Source organism: Lycorma delicatula, chromosome 1 (assembly GCF_047948215.1).
Source record: "Lycorma delicatula isolate Av1 chromosome 1, ASM4794821v1, whole genome shotgun sequence".
Classification (NCBI taxonomy): domain Eukaryota; kingdom Metazoa; phylum Arthropoda; class Insecta; order Hemiptera; family Fulgoridae; genus Lycorma; species Lycorma delicatula.
The window spans coordinates 235,022,008-235,035,853 of NC_134455.1; the positions used below are offsets into that span (position 1 = coordinate 235,022,008).

The window sequence follows — 13,846 nt, forward strand, 5'->3', positions numbered from 1 at the left end:
CGTGATACCCCCAATTGTATGTACTGCACGGAATGTGACACCGTCGAACACACCCTGTTCGGTGCCCTGAATGGGAGGAACAAAGGGCTCGTGCGGAGATTACTGGCTTGCCACCTGCTTCCCTGCTACCTTATATGATCGCTTCTGCAGCTTGCTGGGATGCGTTCAGCCTCCTTTCTCGGGCGGTGCTTTGAGCCAAAGATGATGAGGAACGGAGGAGGGGTTTTTAGCGGGAGGTGTTGGACAGCCCCAGCTCTGAGGGTCGGTCCCGGGTGTGCTGGCTCTGATGATCAGCTGGGGACTTCATGTGTGAAGTGAATAATAGATCACACACATTCATGTCTTTATCATCTGGTATTGTATCTAACATCGATCTCTCCATATGCTCACCGAAGTGAGTATGCTGGGTGGAGTGTGGACAGGAAGTGCCTGCACCTTGTAACATATTGACTTGCGAATTATAGGTTTAAGAATTTCCACAACTTTCGAGGCAGAGGGTCAACGTAAAAACCCTCGTCCAGGAGAGCCTTTGTCTTCGAAAGCGAAGAGGAGAAAGAGTGTAGAAATCAGCAACATAACAAAGAAGGAAAGAACCAAGTATCGACTAAAAGTACCAAAAGCTGACCAAAAGTTGGTGATAAAGAAAAAGAAGAGGATTTTATCAAAATAAGTCCTTTTTTGTGATTGCTCATGGGATCACGGAAGCTGCAGGAAGACCTGTTAAGGAAGAAAGACAATAATAGGATTAATTTTTGAGACTTACAACGACCTACAGTTGCCATGGCTACTCAGAGCGAAGTAGATGGGACTCAACATCATTGAAATCATCCCACATAATACATTAAATGCTTACAAGAGTTTTGTTGTGTGCAGAGACCTGCTAAACTGCACAGAGGAAGAAATTGTTGCATAGCTTCATCAATAATAGTCGTTACATGTCGAAGATTGAACACACGACACAACAGAGAAATTATATCATCCGTGTCGCGTGTCCTGACGTTCAACAGACCCGAGTGTCCGGAGAAGATAAAAGCTGGTTTTCATCTATTAGATATTCCTCCATTCATCCCAAATCCATTGCGGTATTTCGGGCGCCAGAAATTTCGACAGAATTCAGCGAGATGTTGAAACAGATCTGTGCGTGTAATGAGTCATTTCACCGTGATGTCCTGTGTTTGGACCCACCTGTGTGAGTCAATTGCCATGGACAAATTTCAGCAAGATCGCTTAACTTTCAAGTTTACAAACAAGTAGCAATTTATGAAGATCATACAGAAGATCAGCTACATCAAAGTGAATAAATTTGTGACTAGTAGATTACCGAAGACTGTATCTTATGGTCAGATTGGTGCAGCTGTCTTTAAAACAGGAGACGTAATATCTGAACTGGCACTAGCATTAGCGAAAATTATCACATAATTAAGGAGAAATTAAAAACTAGAGAGTTAAAGAAACAAGTCATAAACCACTACAGAAATTAGTGGATGTTGCTAAAGTACCAACTAATTTTCCGCCGAGGATTGGGCCTTCAACCAGTTCTAAAGTGAAGCTAAATGAAGAGAAAGCTCAGAGAAAGCCAGAGTAAATCACAAGTTAAAGTTCACATTGACAAAATCTCTATTCAGAGATCTGAGAAGCCTGAAATAAAGGTGCTTGAAGAAAAGGATTTTTAAATATCAATAGTGGAGTTACCGAAAGCACGGAGGGCTCGCCCTCTCTTTGAACGAGAGGGCGAGCACTTCTGCCAATTTACATCCTTAAGCGGGGAGTTCATCAAGTTTCAACTCCAATGCACTGCTGACCGCACCACTGAGCCGGTATCATCTGATGTATCCTTAATTTATTCCGAAGGATGGGAAGGATGAATTTATGAGGGATCAGAGTCTTTCGAATTCGATATCAAAGCCTTTCGGAAGATGGAAAAAAGAAGTAAAGAAGGATGACCTAAAGGTAAACCTAGGCGATAGAAATTAAGAAGCTAGTTCTAATGTCTTTGATATAATTAGTGGCTAAGGTTTTTATTTTATTTTGATATTTTTTTGACATTTCGATAGAAACTGTTTTTGTGTTTTTAATAAGTTTTGACGTTTTTTATGTGGCAAGGGCCCTTGTCATCTTGCATTTTTCTGGAATTTCAAAAAGCTTTGATATCTCTATTTATTCTGTTCTGTTTTGACAATACTGACCTTCTGACTACGCCGCTACTGGTTTTATGAGGAGAGGAAAGACATTTTTTTTTTTTAACGTGGAAAGAGGCTAATGACCACAGTAGTTGATGCCCCTAAAACCTCCAAAAAAAAAGTTAAAAAGGACACGAAATCGAATGTTATCAGTATTGAACAATAACTGCATTACTAACCATAATTCAGTTACACAGATATTTTTCGTGGGCATACGATGATATTAGTTTAAAAGAAATGTTAAAAATTATTTAAGTAATTAGTCTAACATTGCAGGCTACGTTTTCCATTTTTCTTTTTCACACACTTAATAACTAAATAAACTAGGTAAGTATGGTGTTCTGTTAAGTTATAAAAATACATCTATCTTTGATAAAACAGAAAAAATTGTTTACAGAAAACACAAATGCACTGTCAAATAAGTTTACTAATAAAATAAAAACTTATTACAGATAAGCCGACAAAGCAGTCGATCTGTTTTAACTCATAACAATATGAGGACTTTAACTTTTGCTATTTCAGTAAAAATTTAAGCATTTTTATTAAAGAATTTTCATTCATTCAAATTATTGTGAGTTAGTGTGTGTGTGTGTGTGTGTGTGTGCGCGTGCGTGTGTGTATATGTTTGTGTATGAGAGAGAAAGAGTGAGTGAGTGGGTGGCTGGATGTTTATATAGTTTTTATACAACCTGGATGCTTGTTTTTAATGTTTTTTGTGAATTATAATTTTTTTGTAAATTGTTATCTTGTAACTTTTATCAGATTTGACTGTAAGAACTTTAACAAACTTTTTAATATGTTTAATGTTTTTTTTTAATTCAAGCCCTCCCGTATTTACGTCCGTTCAATGTTACTAGACGCCCTAGCAACCAAAGTAGGTCTTGCAAAACCGATAAGTCTCATTCGTAACCATGTAACTATTATAAAAAAAGAAAAATTTCTATGATAACAGTTGACGTCATTAATAATAATAATAATTTTTTTTTTTTTTTTTGAGGAGGGAGGTGGAAATGCATTTACGCACGGAGTGTCGGGCTCCCGCTGATGGTATTATCCAATCACCATCAGCGGACTACCGACTAAAACCACCCCCCTTTCTACCAGGGCTCGACCCGGAACCGTTTATCACATTACTTCCGGTCAAGTCCTCCTATACTAGCCTGTTAGGTGCTACCTAATTTTCAGGACTGTCCAGGTCAACCTTTTTGGCCCTGAGTATGTTGCCGACGAATCGGGCTACGCTTTCCCAGCTGCCCAGGTCACGGAGCATCATCGCAACCACGTTGTGGGGACTCAGTGCTCCGTGATCCGCCTCTAATGTCCCTCGATCTGCCGCCCACCGAGCACATTTGAAAAAGGTGTGCTCAGCGTCGTCCCGTACACCGGGACAATACAGGCAGTCGGGGGACGGCGCTTTTCCTATGACATGGAGGTAAGCGCGGAAGTACCCGTGACCCGTTAAAAATTGGGTCATGTAGTACTCCACTTCTCCATGCCGTCGCTCCGTCCACGGTCTGACCAGAGGAATAAGCCTTGCGGTCCATCGTCCTTTGGTCTCGTGGTCCCAGGTCTCTTGCCATGCGAGGAATGTGCGAGTGCGTTCCTCGTTGGCAATGGTCACCCGGTCTCCGCCTGCCCGCCGCCTCCCGTAGATCGCCTGGCGCTCCCTTGCTAAAGTAGCAATGGGTATGACGCCGGCGACCACAAGTACTGCAGGCTCGGAGACCGTCCGATACGCGGAAGCGACTCGCAAGGCTGCGGTGCGTTGCACCTGCGTGAGCCGCTTCCGGTTTCTTGCAACTCTTAATGCCTGGGCCCACACTTCCGACCCGTATAGCAGGATGGAATGTACCGTGGACATCAGCAATCGCCGTCTGCTGGCCTTCGGTCCGCCGACATTCGCCATAAGCCGGCTGAGAGCAGTTACGGCTCTTGCAGCTTTGTCGGCGGCTGTACAAAGCTGCTCAGCAAAGCTGAGTTTCCGGTCAATCATCATACCGAGGTACTTTGCGGCCGGCTTGGTCTCGACAACCTCTACCCCGACCCGCAGGGAAAGAAGGGTGTCGATACGTTTCTTTGTGAGAACTACGATCTCCGTTTTGCTGAGAGCTAGAGACAATCCATGATCGTCCAGCCAGGCACCGACTCTGTGCATGGCCCGACTGAGCCTCAGTTGGGCGCGCTCCACGTCGCGGTCTGCGACAAGTAGCGCAACGTCGTCAGCGTACCCAACCAAGGCAGATTCTTCAGGCATCTCCAGCCTCAGCAAGCCATCGTAGACGGCGTTCCAAAGGTCGGGGCCGAGAATCGACCCCTGCGCCGCCCCTGACGTGATCGTAGTCCTACGCCAGCCTGCTGCGGTCTCGTAAATGAGACCGCGGTTCCTCAGGTATGCGTCTACCATTCTCAGAAGGTATTGAGGCACATGGAACGAATGCTCCAGGGCCCGAATCAAATCGCTCCATCGTGCGGAGTTGAACGCGTTTTTTACGACCAACGTAACGAGAAGGACCACACGTCGCGAAAAATGATTGTGGTCCTCTGCTCGCCGCACTGCCCCAACAACAACCTCCTGAATTGCGTCTAGGGTCGATCGACCCTGCCGGAAACCGTACTGGTTAGGTGACAGGCCACCTGCCTGATTCATCGCCGTAACCAGTCTTTTCTTTAACAGCTTCTCCAATACCTTCCCAGCTGTGTCAAGCATACACAATGGGCGGTAGGAGGACGGCGACTTTGGGTTTTCTTTTCGTTTGGGAATTAGCACAAGACGCGCGGTCTTCCACCTGGCGCTAAAAGACCCAGCCTTCAGACATGCATTATACATGTCTAGTAGAAGACGGGGCCTGCAGCGCCCCACTAGTTTGAGTACCTCGGCCGGTATGCCGTCGGGACCAGGGGCTTTTTTACATTTCAGCGACTGTAGGACTCCTTCCAATTCCACCATGGAGAAGAGCGGGAAGTCGCCCACGTCGCTGAAGTCCCGCTCGGCACGGACCGAGTGCGCCGGGAACAACGTCTTAACGACGTGTTCCGCTTTAGCTTCGTCTAGTGGAGCTGGTGACCGCGAGACCCCCAATCGCCGAGTTACTATCTTGTAACCTAGCCCCCAAGGGTCTGCATCCACGGTCTCCGTCAGTTCTCTCCAGCAGCGTGCCTTGCTCACGTTGATGGCTCGACGGAGCCGCTTCTTTGCCGTCTTGTACTCGGCTGACCTGGCGTTCGCGTCTATGCGATTCCTCGCACGTTGCGCCACTCGTCTTAGTCGAAGACACTCCCAGCGCAACCCCGCAATCTCCGGTGTCCACCAGTACACGGGTCGCTTCTGGTGCCTTGGCCCCCGTGGGGTATGGAGGCGTCGCATGCAGAAGCGATCAGCCGCATAGTCGCAGCAACTACGGCTTCAGCGCCAGCGTTCCCCCCGTTGGCGAAGTTTTCAGGGGCTACCACCCCTGAGGAGATCTTTGAGGAGAATTTATTCTCGTCAATTTTGTTGATGTTGTATCTTTTCGCCTGCCGTGGGGGCCCCGGGAGCTCTCGTGTACCATCTAGGACTCTAAATGAGATGTATTGGTGGTCGCTACCGGTATAATCCTCGAGGACTCTCCAGTCCTGGACGAGCGTGACCAACTCTTCGGAGGTGAGGGAAATATCAGGAATGGTTTCCAAATATCCTGGGCGGCGGAACGTCGTCGTGTTCCCTGTATTGAGAATCACGAGTCCAGTACGTGCCGCCATGACCAGAATGTATTTCCCTCTGGAGTTGGTATGCGCCATACCCCAGTCTACCACCCTGGAGTTGAAGTCCCCAGCTACCACCATCTCACCAGCGGCAGCGAGGATGACATCCTCCAGCGCGTCAACTTTCCGGCGAAAATCCGCTATCGAATCATTTGGGGTGAGGTAACAGCTAAAAATCGTCACTTCACCGCAGCAGATCCAAACGAAACCCTCGCCTGCGCCATGCCTCCGAACTTGGGCTCTGCCGCGATACGGAATCCATATCGCGGCAGTCCCGAGCGAGTCTCGGAACCATTGGGAGTCGTCACGGTCCCGGTACTGCTCGCTGATCAGCACCAAATCGGCCTCCCTGTCTCTGGCTAGCTGCAGCAGCAAGTCATCAGCTAGCCGGCTCCTGTTAAGGTTGGCCTGTATTATGTTCAACATTTAACGGAGCCTTCTCTTCGCCTGCTCCAGGGCTGCCCGGAAGACCTGACACTCCCTTGTTCCAGGTATGTGAGCCAGCTGCGAAGCGTTCACCCCTTTTTCTTGGCAGAGCATGCACCGAAGGGGGGCCGAACACTCCTTAGCCTTGTGCTCCCCTAACCCGCACTTATGGCAGAGCCGGCTTCTGTCAGGCCCCTTGCATCCACGAGCCAGATGCCCATACCCATGGCACCTGAAACACCGTGGGACCTGTGCCCTGGGTCTGATTTGACAGTACAACCAGCCAATCCTAATCTTGGATTGGCTGAGTAGTCTGGAAGCAGCCTTCTCTCCAATTTGTATTAATGCTGCTTTCTGCCCCCTGGAATTAGCACTGGTAACACTAACTCGGCAGTCTCCTATATCTCCGAGCTCTCTTCTCAGTGCTGCTTCCACGTCCTCCTTCTCTGTGACACAGTCTAGGTCTCGGATTTCGAGGGTCTCCCTCGGTTCCAGACTGTGGACTACGGCTCCTTCTCCGAGGAAAGACTTTAGGACAGCGCTAAAGGTCTTTTTGTCTTTGGTAGCGCTGCCGAGTTCAATCAGGACATCTCCCGCCCTAGTTTTCCTTATTGCCGCTACCTCTGCTTCAGTCTCCTCCAGATTCACCCCCTTCCGAATTTGACTGAGCGTTTCGGCATACGATTTCCCCTCGGTAATAATAATAATAATAATAATTTTTGGCTACCTGCAGGAAATGGAATAAACGATTTTGGAAATGGATTTATACCACTCTTAGAGCTGGCGGTGTGGCGGCCAGGGTCAATGTTATTGCAGGTGTAACGGAGACCCTTCCGTTGTCCACATGCCCCTGCGATGGCAAGCATGTAGCAATGGTGCCCATGTATGTCGGTGCATGGGAGCTCTGGAAGCCTCGGTGAGTAGGAGCCTGGAGTCAGTGCAGAGACTGCGCATCCGCTCTCTGCCAGAACATATGCCGGTTCCACCGGAGTACCGGATCGGACCTCCAACGTTAGTAGCCCTGGAGTGATGGTGTACCCCGGCGGCTAGCCTTGCTACAGAAGGGATCCACTGTTCATGAATAATGAACAATCAAACGTGGCAGAGGGTGCACGTAAACACCCTCGTTTAGAAACCTCCGATTCGCCGCAAGCGAAGAGGAAAAATGTAAAGAATCTGATAGGATAAAGAAAGATGCTGATAGAATCAGGAAAGAATTAAAGAAAAGTCTATTTGGCTATAGCGCACCTAAGCCAAGATTTTTAATTATTACAAGGGAGAATGGAAACTTTCAAAAAGTTAGTCCATTCCTTATCGCAAGAGAAATTACAAATTGTGCTGGTGGTCCTGTCAAGGAAATACGTAAAACTTTTAATGGATTGCATGTCGAAACCATCAACGACATGCAAAGCCAGAAAGTTTTGACGTTGAAGAAGATCGGTGAATTTGCGGTTTCTGTCCAACCGCATAGCACACTGAACTCATCCAGAGGAGTTGTTGTTTATCGCGATCTTCTTAATTGTACAGAAGAAGAAATTGTACAAGTAATGTCCAGTCATGGAGTAACTCAATGTCGCAGACTTACTATGAGAAGAAATGGTGAGATTCTTCCTTCGGCCTCGCAGGTTTTGACATTTAATAGGCCGAATCTTCCTGAAAAGGTACGAGCTGGCATCCATCGGCTTGATGTACGAGCTTTCATCCCGCAGCCGATGAGATGTTTAAAGTGTCAACGATTCGGACACACAGCAGCAAGATGTGAAGCGCAGGAAATATGTATATGTAGAGAGAAAACACAAGAGGGTGACCCATGTAAAGACCCTCCAACCTGCGTTAACTGTAAAGGGCATCACAATTGTCGTTCAAGAAACTGCCCTACATATAAATTAGAAACAGCGATTCAGGAAGTTAAAACACTTCAGAAGGTAAGTTATCCTGAAGCGTAGAAGATTATTAATAAACGTACACCACGACCATCGACTTCTTATGCAGAACCAGCGGCTGCCCCTTCCACATCTAAAATTAATGTGGAACAGTTAATTAACAAGATGGCACCAAGTCTTGCGACGATGATTGAAAGAATCATTGATTCAAAGATTGAGTCGACTCATCAGAGAAAACAAAGTAAAGATCAGAAGGCTCATCCCCGGACTGACGCCGTTGACATGAGAGACACACCAGCGCTGTTTAAAAAACCAGTTAAATCTGCGATAGTAAAGTCACCAACTTGTGTAAGAATTAAAAATCTTGATTTATCTGACAAAGAGAAACAGATCACTCCGTCGTGTAGTCACAAATCTAAATAAATTGTGGCAAGAAAACCTGAATCTGCGGAAATGGAGGTGCAAGTTATTATAGAAAAAGCACCAGACGCAGATGAAATAAAACGTGTACCAATAGAGCCTCCAAAAGCGCAAAGATCAGCTTCGGTGAGAGCATCTATTTCAGCCGACCCAGTACTGCAGTAGAGATAGAGTCCGGCTCATCCGCCGCGGAGACATCATTGCACATTAATTTAGATTCTTTAGCAAAGATGCTAACAGCACCGGCGAAAGTTTCATCAACTGACGTCAGCCGAAGAACGTCACTCGCATCCGAAATAGAGGAAGACGATGCCATGTCTGAGGCCTCAGATACGCTGTCATCAGAGGTTGAGGCCGTCAGAAGAATGGAGAAACGTAAAAAAGGATGGCCGAAAGGCAGCCTAGAAAGTAATTTTATTGGATCAGAAGTTATAAGAAAAATAAAAATTTTGATTATTATTTTTGACACATGAAAATGTGAAATATTGAACCCTTTTTTATTTTTTATTTTTTGAAGTGGGATGGGGCTAATGACCAAAGTAGACGATGCCCCTAAAAACCTCAAAAAAAATAAAAAATAACAATAATAATTATATTAATATAAAATAATATAATATTAATAATAATAATTATTATATTACCGCAGGGTTCGCCGTTGAGCGGTACCTTGTTTACCATAGCCATTAACAATTTGATATTAGCCATTCCAGTAGAAATCAGCAAAAGCGTCTATGTTGATGATTTGGCAACTGTGTATGCCAGCAACTAGACTGCTATGTTGAAGTACAAATTGCAACGAGCGATCAATGCTCTAAATGAAGTTGCAAGGAATAACGGATTCCAATAATCACCAGAAAAAACCTACTGTGTACACTTTTGTAGGAAGAGAATTCCTCATTAAAGTCCTTCGTTGACAATTGATTATAATCCAATACAATATAAAGACAATGTAAGATATTTAGGACTAGAATTGGATAAATCCCTTACATGGGGATTACATAACCAGGACTTGAGTGATAGATGCAAAAGAGCCCTAAACATTATACAATGTTTATCGAACTTAAATTGGGGCTCAGACAAAGAGACACTATTGAGATTGTATAAAGCATTGGTTCAATCTAAACTAGACTACGGATGTAACGTATATTCATCCGCTAGGAAGTCGCATTTAAAAAAGTTAGACGTAGTTCATAATAGCGGAATAACATATATGCAACAGGCGCTTTCCGCACAAGTCCGACGGCTAGTCTGATGTCTGAAGCCGGAATAATGCCACTACATTATAGAAGAGAGATTCTCCTGTTAAGATATGCAGCAAATGTATGGGCTTTCCCTGCTCATATAAATAATAAATTGTTTGCCAATCATCCCATGGCTGCATTATACGAACGTCGTGCTACCTACTCCAGACCAGCCGGAATTAGGAACCACGAATTAAGAAATAAATATGAAATTGCAATTCCAGATACATTGGCAATTTCTACTAGAAAAATACCGCCATGGCTCTTGCCAGCGGTAAATACAAGCTTGGATCTCTCTGAAGGAGAAATAAAAAAGAAACCAGCAGTGATCATCCAGCAGGAATTTTTGGCAACCGTCAGTAATTACGAAGAACATATTAGAATTTATACTGACGGTTCTAAAACCGAACATGGTGTTGGATGCTCAATATATGTAAATGAAGAAGCCCACTTTTGGAGACTGCCAGATGTGGCCAGTGTCTACACGGCAGAACTCACTGCAATTCAGCAGGCTCTTCGCTACACTGAACACTATTGCGAAGAGAGAGTGCTAATATGTTCCGATTCATTAAGTGCCCTTGTCGCAATTCGGAACAAGAACATTAAGGATGTCCTAATTGCAAACATCCTGTCCATTTTATACGTACTAAAACAACGAGGACAGCGATGCGTATTTGTATGGACTCCGGGGCATGCTGGTATTACAGGTAATGAAATCGCAGACGAAGCTGCCAGAAAGGCAACAGTCTGCGATGATTTGGATGCATTTCCTGTAAGAGTGGCAGATGTTAAAAACCGTCTAACAAACATAGTAAGAAACAAGCGGAATGCTGAATGGAGGAGTTTAAATACAAAATTAAACTCAGTAAAAACTTCTCCTTATAAATGGAAAAGCGACTTTAAGTTGACTCGCCGTGAACAAGTAGCAGTGACCAGACTTAGTATCGGTCACACGCGATTAACAAATTTATATTTGTTAACCGGCGAAGTAAGACCGATGTGCGGTGTTTGTAATAAAACACTGACAATCAAGCATCTAATAGAAGAGTGTACTATATATGAGGACCTCAGAAAGAGGTTCCGTTTTACAAATAATATTAGTGCTGATCTGGATAATGGAAATGAAGAAAATATAGTTGCATTTTTACACGTCAGTGGACTTCTTAAAAGTCTATAAAATGGAAGTTTAAAGCTGTGATAAAAGATACTCTATGCGGTAGTTTATATATATATATATATATATATATATATATATATATATATATATATATATATATATATAAAGAAAGAAATGGTATTGATAAGTTTAATTTTAATTTTAATTTCATGGTCTTTTAAGAACCTTATCTCAAATTTTAATATTGGGGCCCTTTACACCCCGTAAGTGTTTGTGATTGTCCTTGTTTTTTATGTCTTAAATGTTTTGTGTAGTTTGTGCTTTTAAATAAAATGAAAGGGCCCTTTACACCCTTACATATGACGATCCTGATGCTGATAATAATTTCTTTTAAAGAATGTGACGAGGGCTAATGACCTTAGCAGTCGATGCCCAAAAAATTCAGATAAAAAAAAAAAAACAACTAATGTTTAACATTTTTACAATTTATTTTGTGCTACACAGGTATGTTGGCCTAACCGGTTTACCACTTTTCCATAGAAATCAGTAAGTAGTTTCAATATATTTCTGATATAGATTTTTTTGTTTGGAACCCCCCCCCCCCCACGACTGTCCGTGCTTATAACAAAGCATAGCATGGACCCAGGAGGTTTTCTACTCTAACGTCTATTCTTTCTTCATTTTGCTTTACATTATTTTAACTACATATTTATTACCCAACTTATAGCTTAAATAAATATTCGAATAATTAAAACAATCGATAAATAATTAATAGAAAATAGCTAAAATTAATAGTTATTTATGACTACATTTAGCATTACCATTAAAAAACTTTTTAAAATAGGTCTAACTATTACTATTATTATTAATGTTAATATTATTGTTGGGTAAAGATAAAAAATAAAAAAAACACACTGCTAGTATTTGCCAAAAGAAATTGGACTTTAATGAAAACAAATTAATATAAGTTAATTATTATAACCTTAAAAACTACTTAATACATCAGCTGAAATCAGCGTCTGAACAATGATAGTTAAATGAAAAAATACATGAGTACACGCTTCTAAATACAGATTTTGACAATATACGTTTTTGACGAAGCCTGAAAGAGAACATGAAACACCTTAATTTTAATTATAACTTTAGAAAAATATAACATCAATAAACATAGTGTGTCTGAAAAACTATTGCATTGCTGACAAATGCTGTAATATTGAAAAATTAGGAATGAACGAATGTCATTAACTTAGAAACATCAATTACAGTAAATCTTAATTGGCACTAGCCTTTCCTGATTTGTGAACCACAAACTTAACATTAAATAATGTAAAAATGTAATTCTAGTTTAACGTAGAAACGGACACGATAAAATTACAGTACAAGAGAGTTAATTACAATATAATCACACTGAACTTAATTGAGCACAGGAAATAGGTTGCAGCTGAACAATGACAGCCTTCTGTAAATGACTTGTCGTGACTGTACTAAAGTGAAATTGAATCTTGAACGGCATAGGTATGATGAACTGAATGTTCCACAAATTTGAATGATAACATAGTGGTTTAACGTAATAAGTAATGAAAAACTTAACTTGCCTGTAGCACACAAATATTAGCCAGAGATGAACTCGTGACAGCAAGTAAAGATGAATACCTATGTAATCCTGGGCGTAGTCCGCACGGTGAATCAGGAATACAGAGGTGTGATGTGGTTTGGTGGTTGCGTGATGCGTAGAATCTCAGATGTGTAGTGATGAGTTTGAGATTCTGCTTGAGTGAGGAATGTTACCTTGTGGTAACCTTTGTTTGCAGGAGAGTATTGCAGTGGTGAGATGTTGGATTTACTCTGCCGAAAAGATGGCGACAGAAAGCGGGGGTAACCAGATCCAGGTAGTGGACAGGAGAGTGTGTGTATGTATTAGTAAGGGGACGAAAAAATAACGGGTGTATGAAAAGGGTAGTCAGAAATAACTCGATAGAAGAATGGGCGCGGTCGCTAAGGATGATGGTGGGAGGGTCGAACACAAGAACAATAATAGAAGCAGGTGGACTTTACAGACCCAGAAGTACGAAACCAAGTGAGATTTAAACATTCCTTGTAACAAAACAACGGGACCCACCCTAGCTTGGAATTCGTAGAAAATAACGGAAAACTTTATGCCAGAATGGCGTAAACAATTATTTATATAGAAAATAGATGGAAAACAAACATATTATGTTATATCTTTAATAAAAAAGATATTAGGTTAAAGTCTAATAAATCATAGGTAATACAGTATCATAAATAAATTTTGTAGGGATGATATTTTATTTTTTAATTCAATCTCTATTATAATAATTTCACTTTTAATCTAAAAATGTTGATATAAGAAATAAACAATATTATTACATTTTTAATCCTGTTTGTATTACATTATGAATATATTTTCTCAGGAAATATTATTTCTTGCGGCTAAATATTAAAAATTTTATTTCATTTTCCTTAGGGACGACGACCGTTGGATTAAAAATGTCGCTTTACCTTTTAAATGAATATCACAGAGTTGTGGCTGCAACAGACACTAAGGTTTCTGAATGTTTTCAGTAATTATTACATCTGAATAAATTAATTTTTTTCACCAATTTCTTTTTTTTGGAAATTGTGTTATTAACTGTAATTCTAAAATATATATACATATATTATATAATAAGAGATAAAATGGCTATATCTGTAACATTTTTCATATGTTTTAATACCAAAAAATATTAATTAAAAATTAGAAGTCGAGTTTACGTTACACTTCATTAATGAAAATAAATGTATTCAGAAATTAGGTAGAAAAGTTTAAAGGTTGATATG

At 42.1% G+C, this 13,846-nt stretch overlaps 1 protein-coding gene across 1 annotated transcript in view; it reads right to left on the reverse strand.

Moving 5' to 3' along the window:
- Positions 1–13,846, reverse strand: part of LOC142329654 (lachesin-like) — a 415,510-nt gene that overhangs the window by 304,625 nt on the left and 97,039 nt on the right. The gene's annotated exons all lie outside the window — the stretch shown is intronic.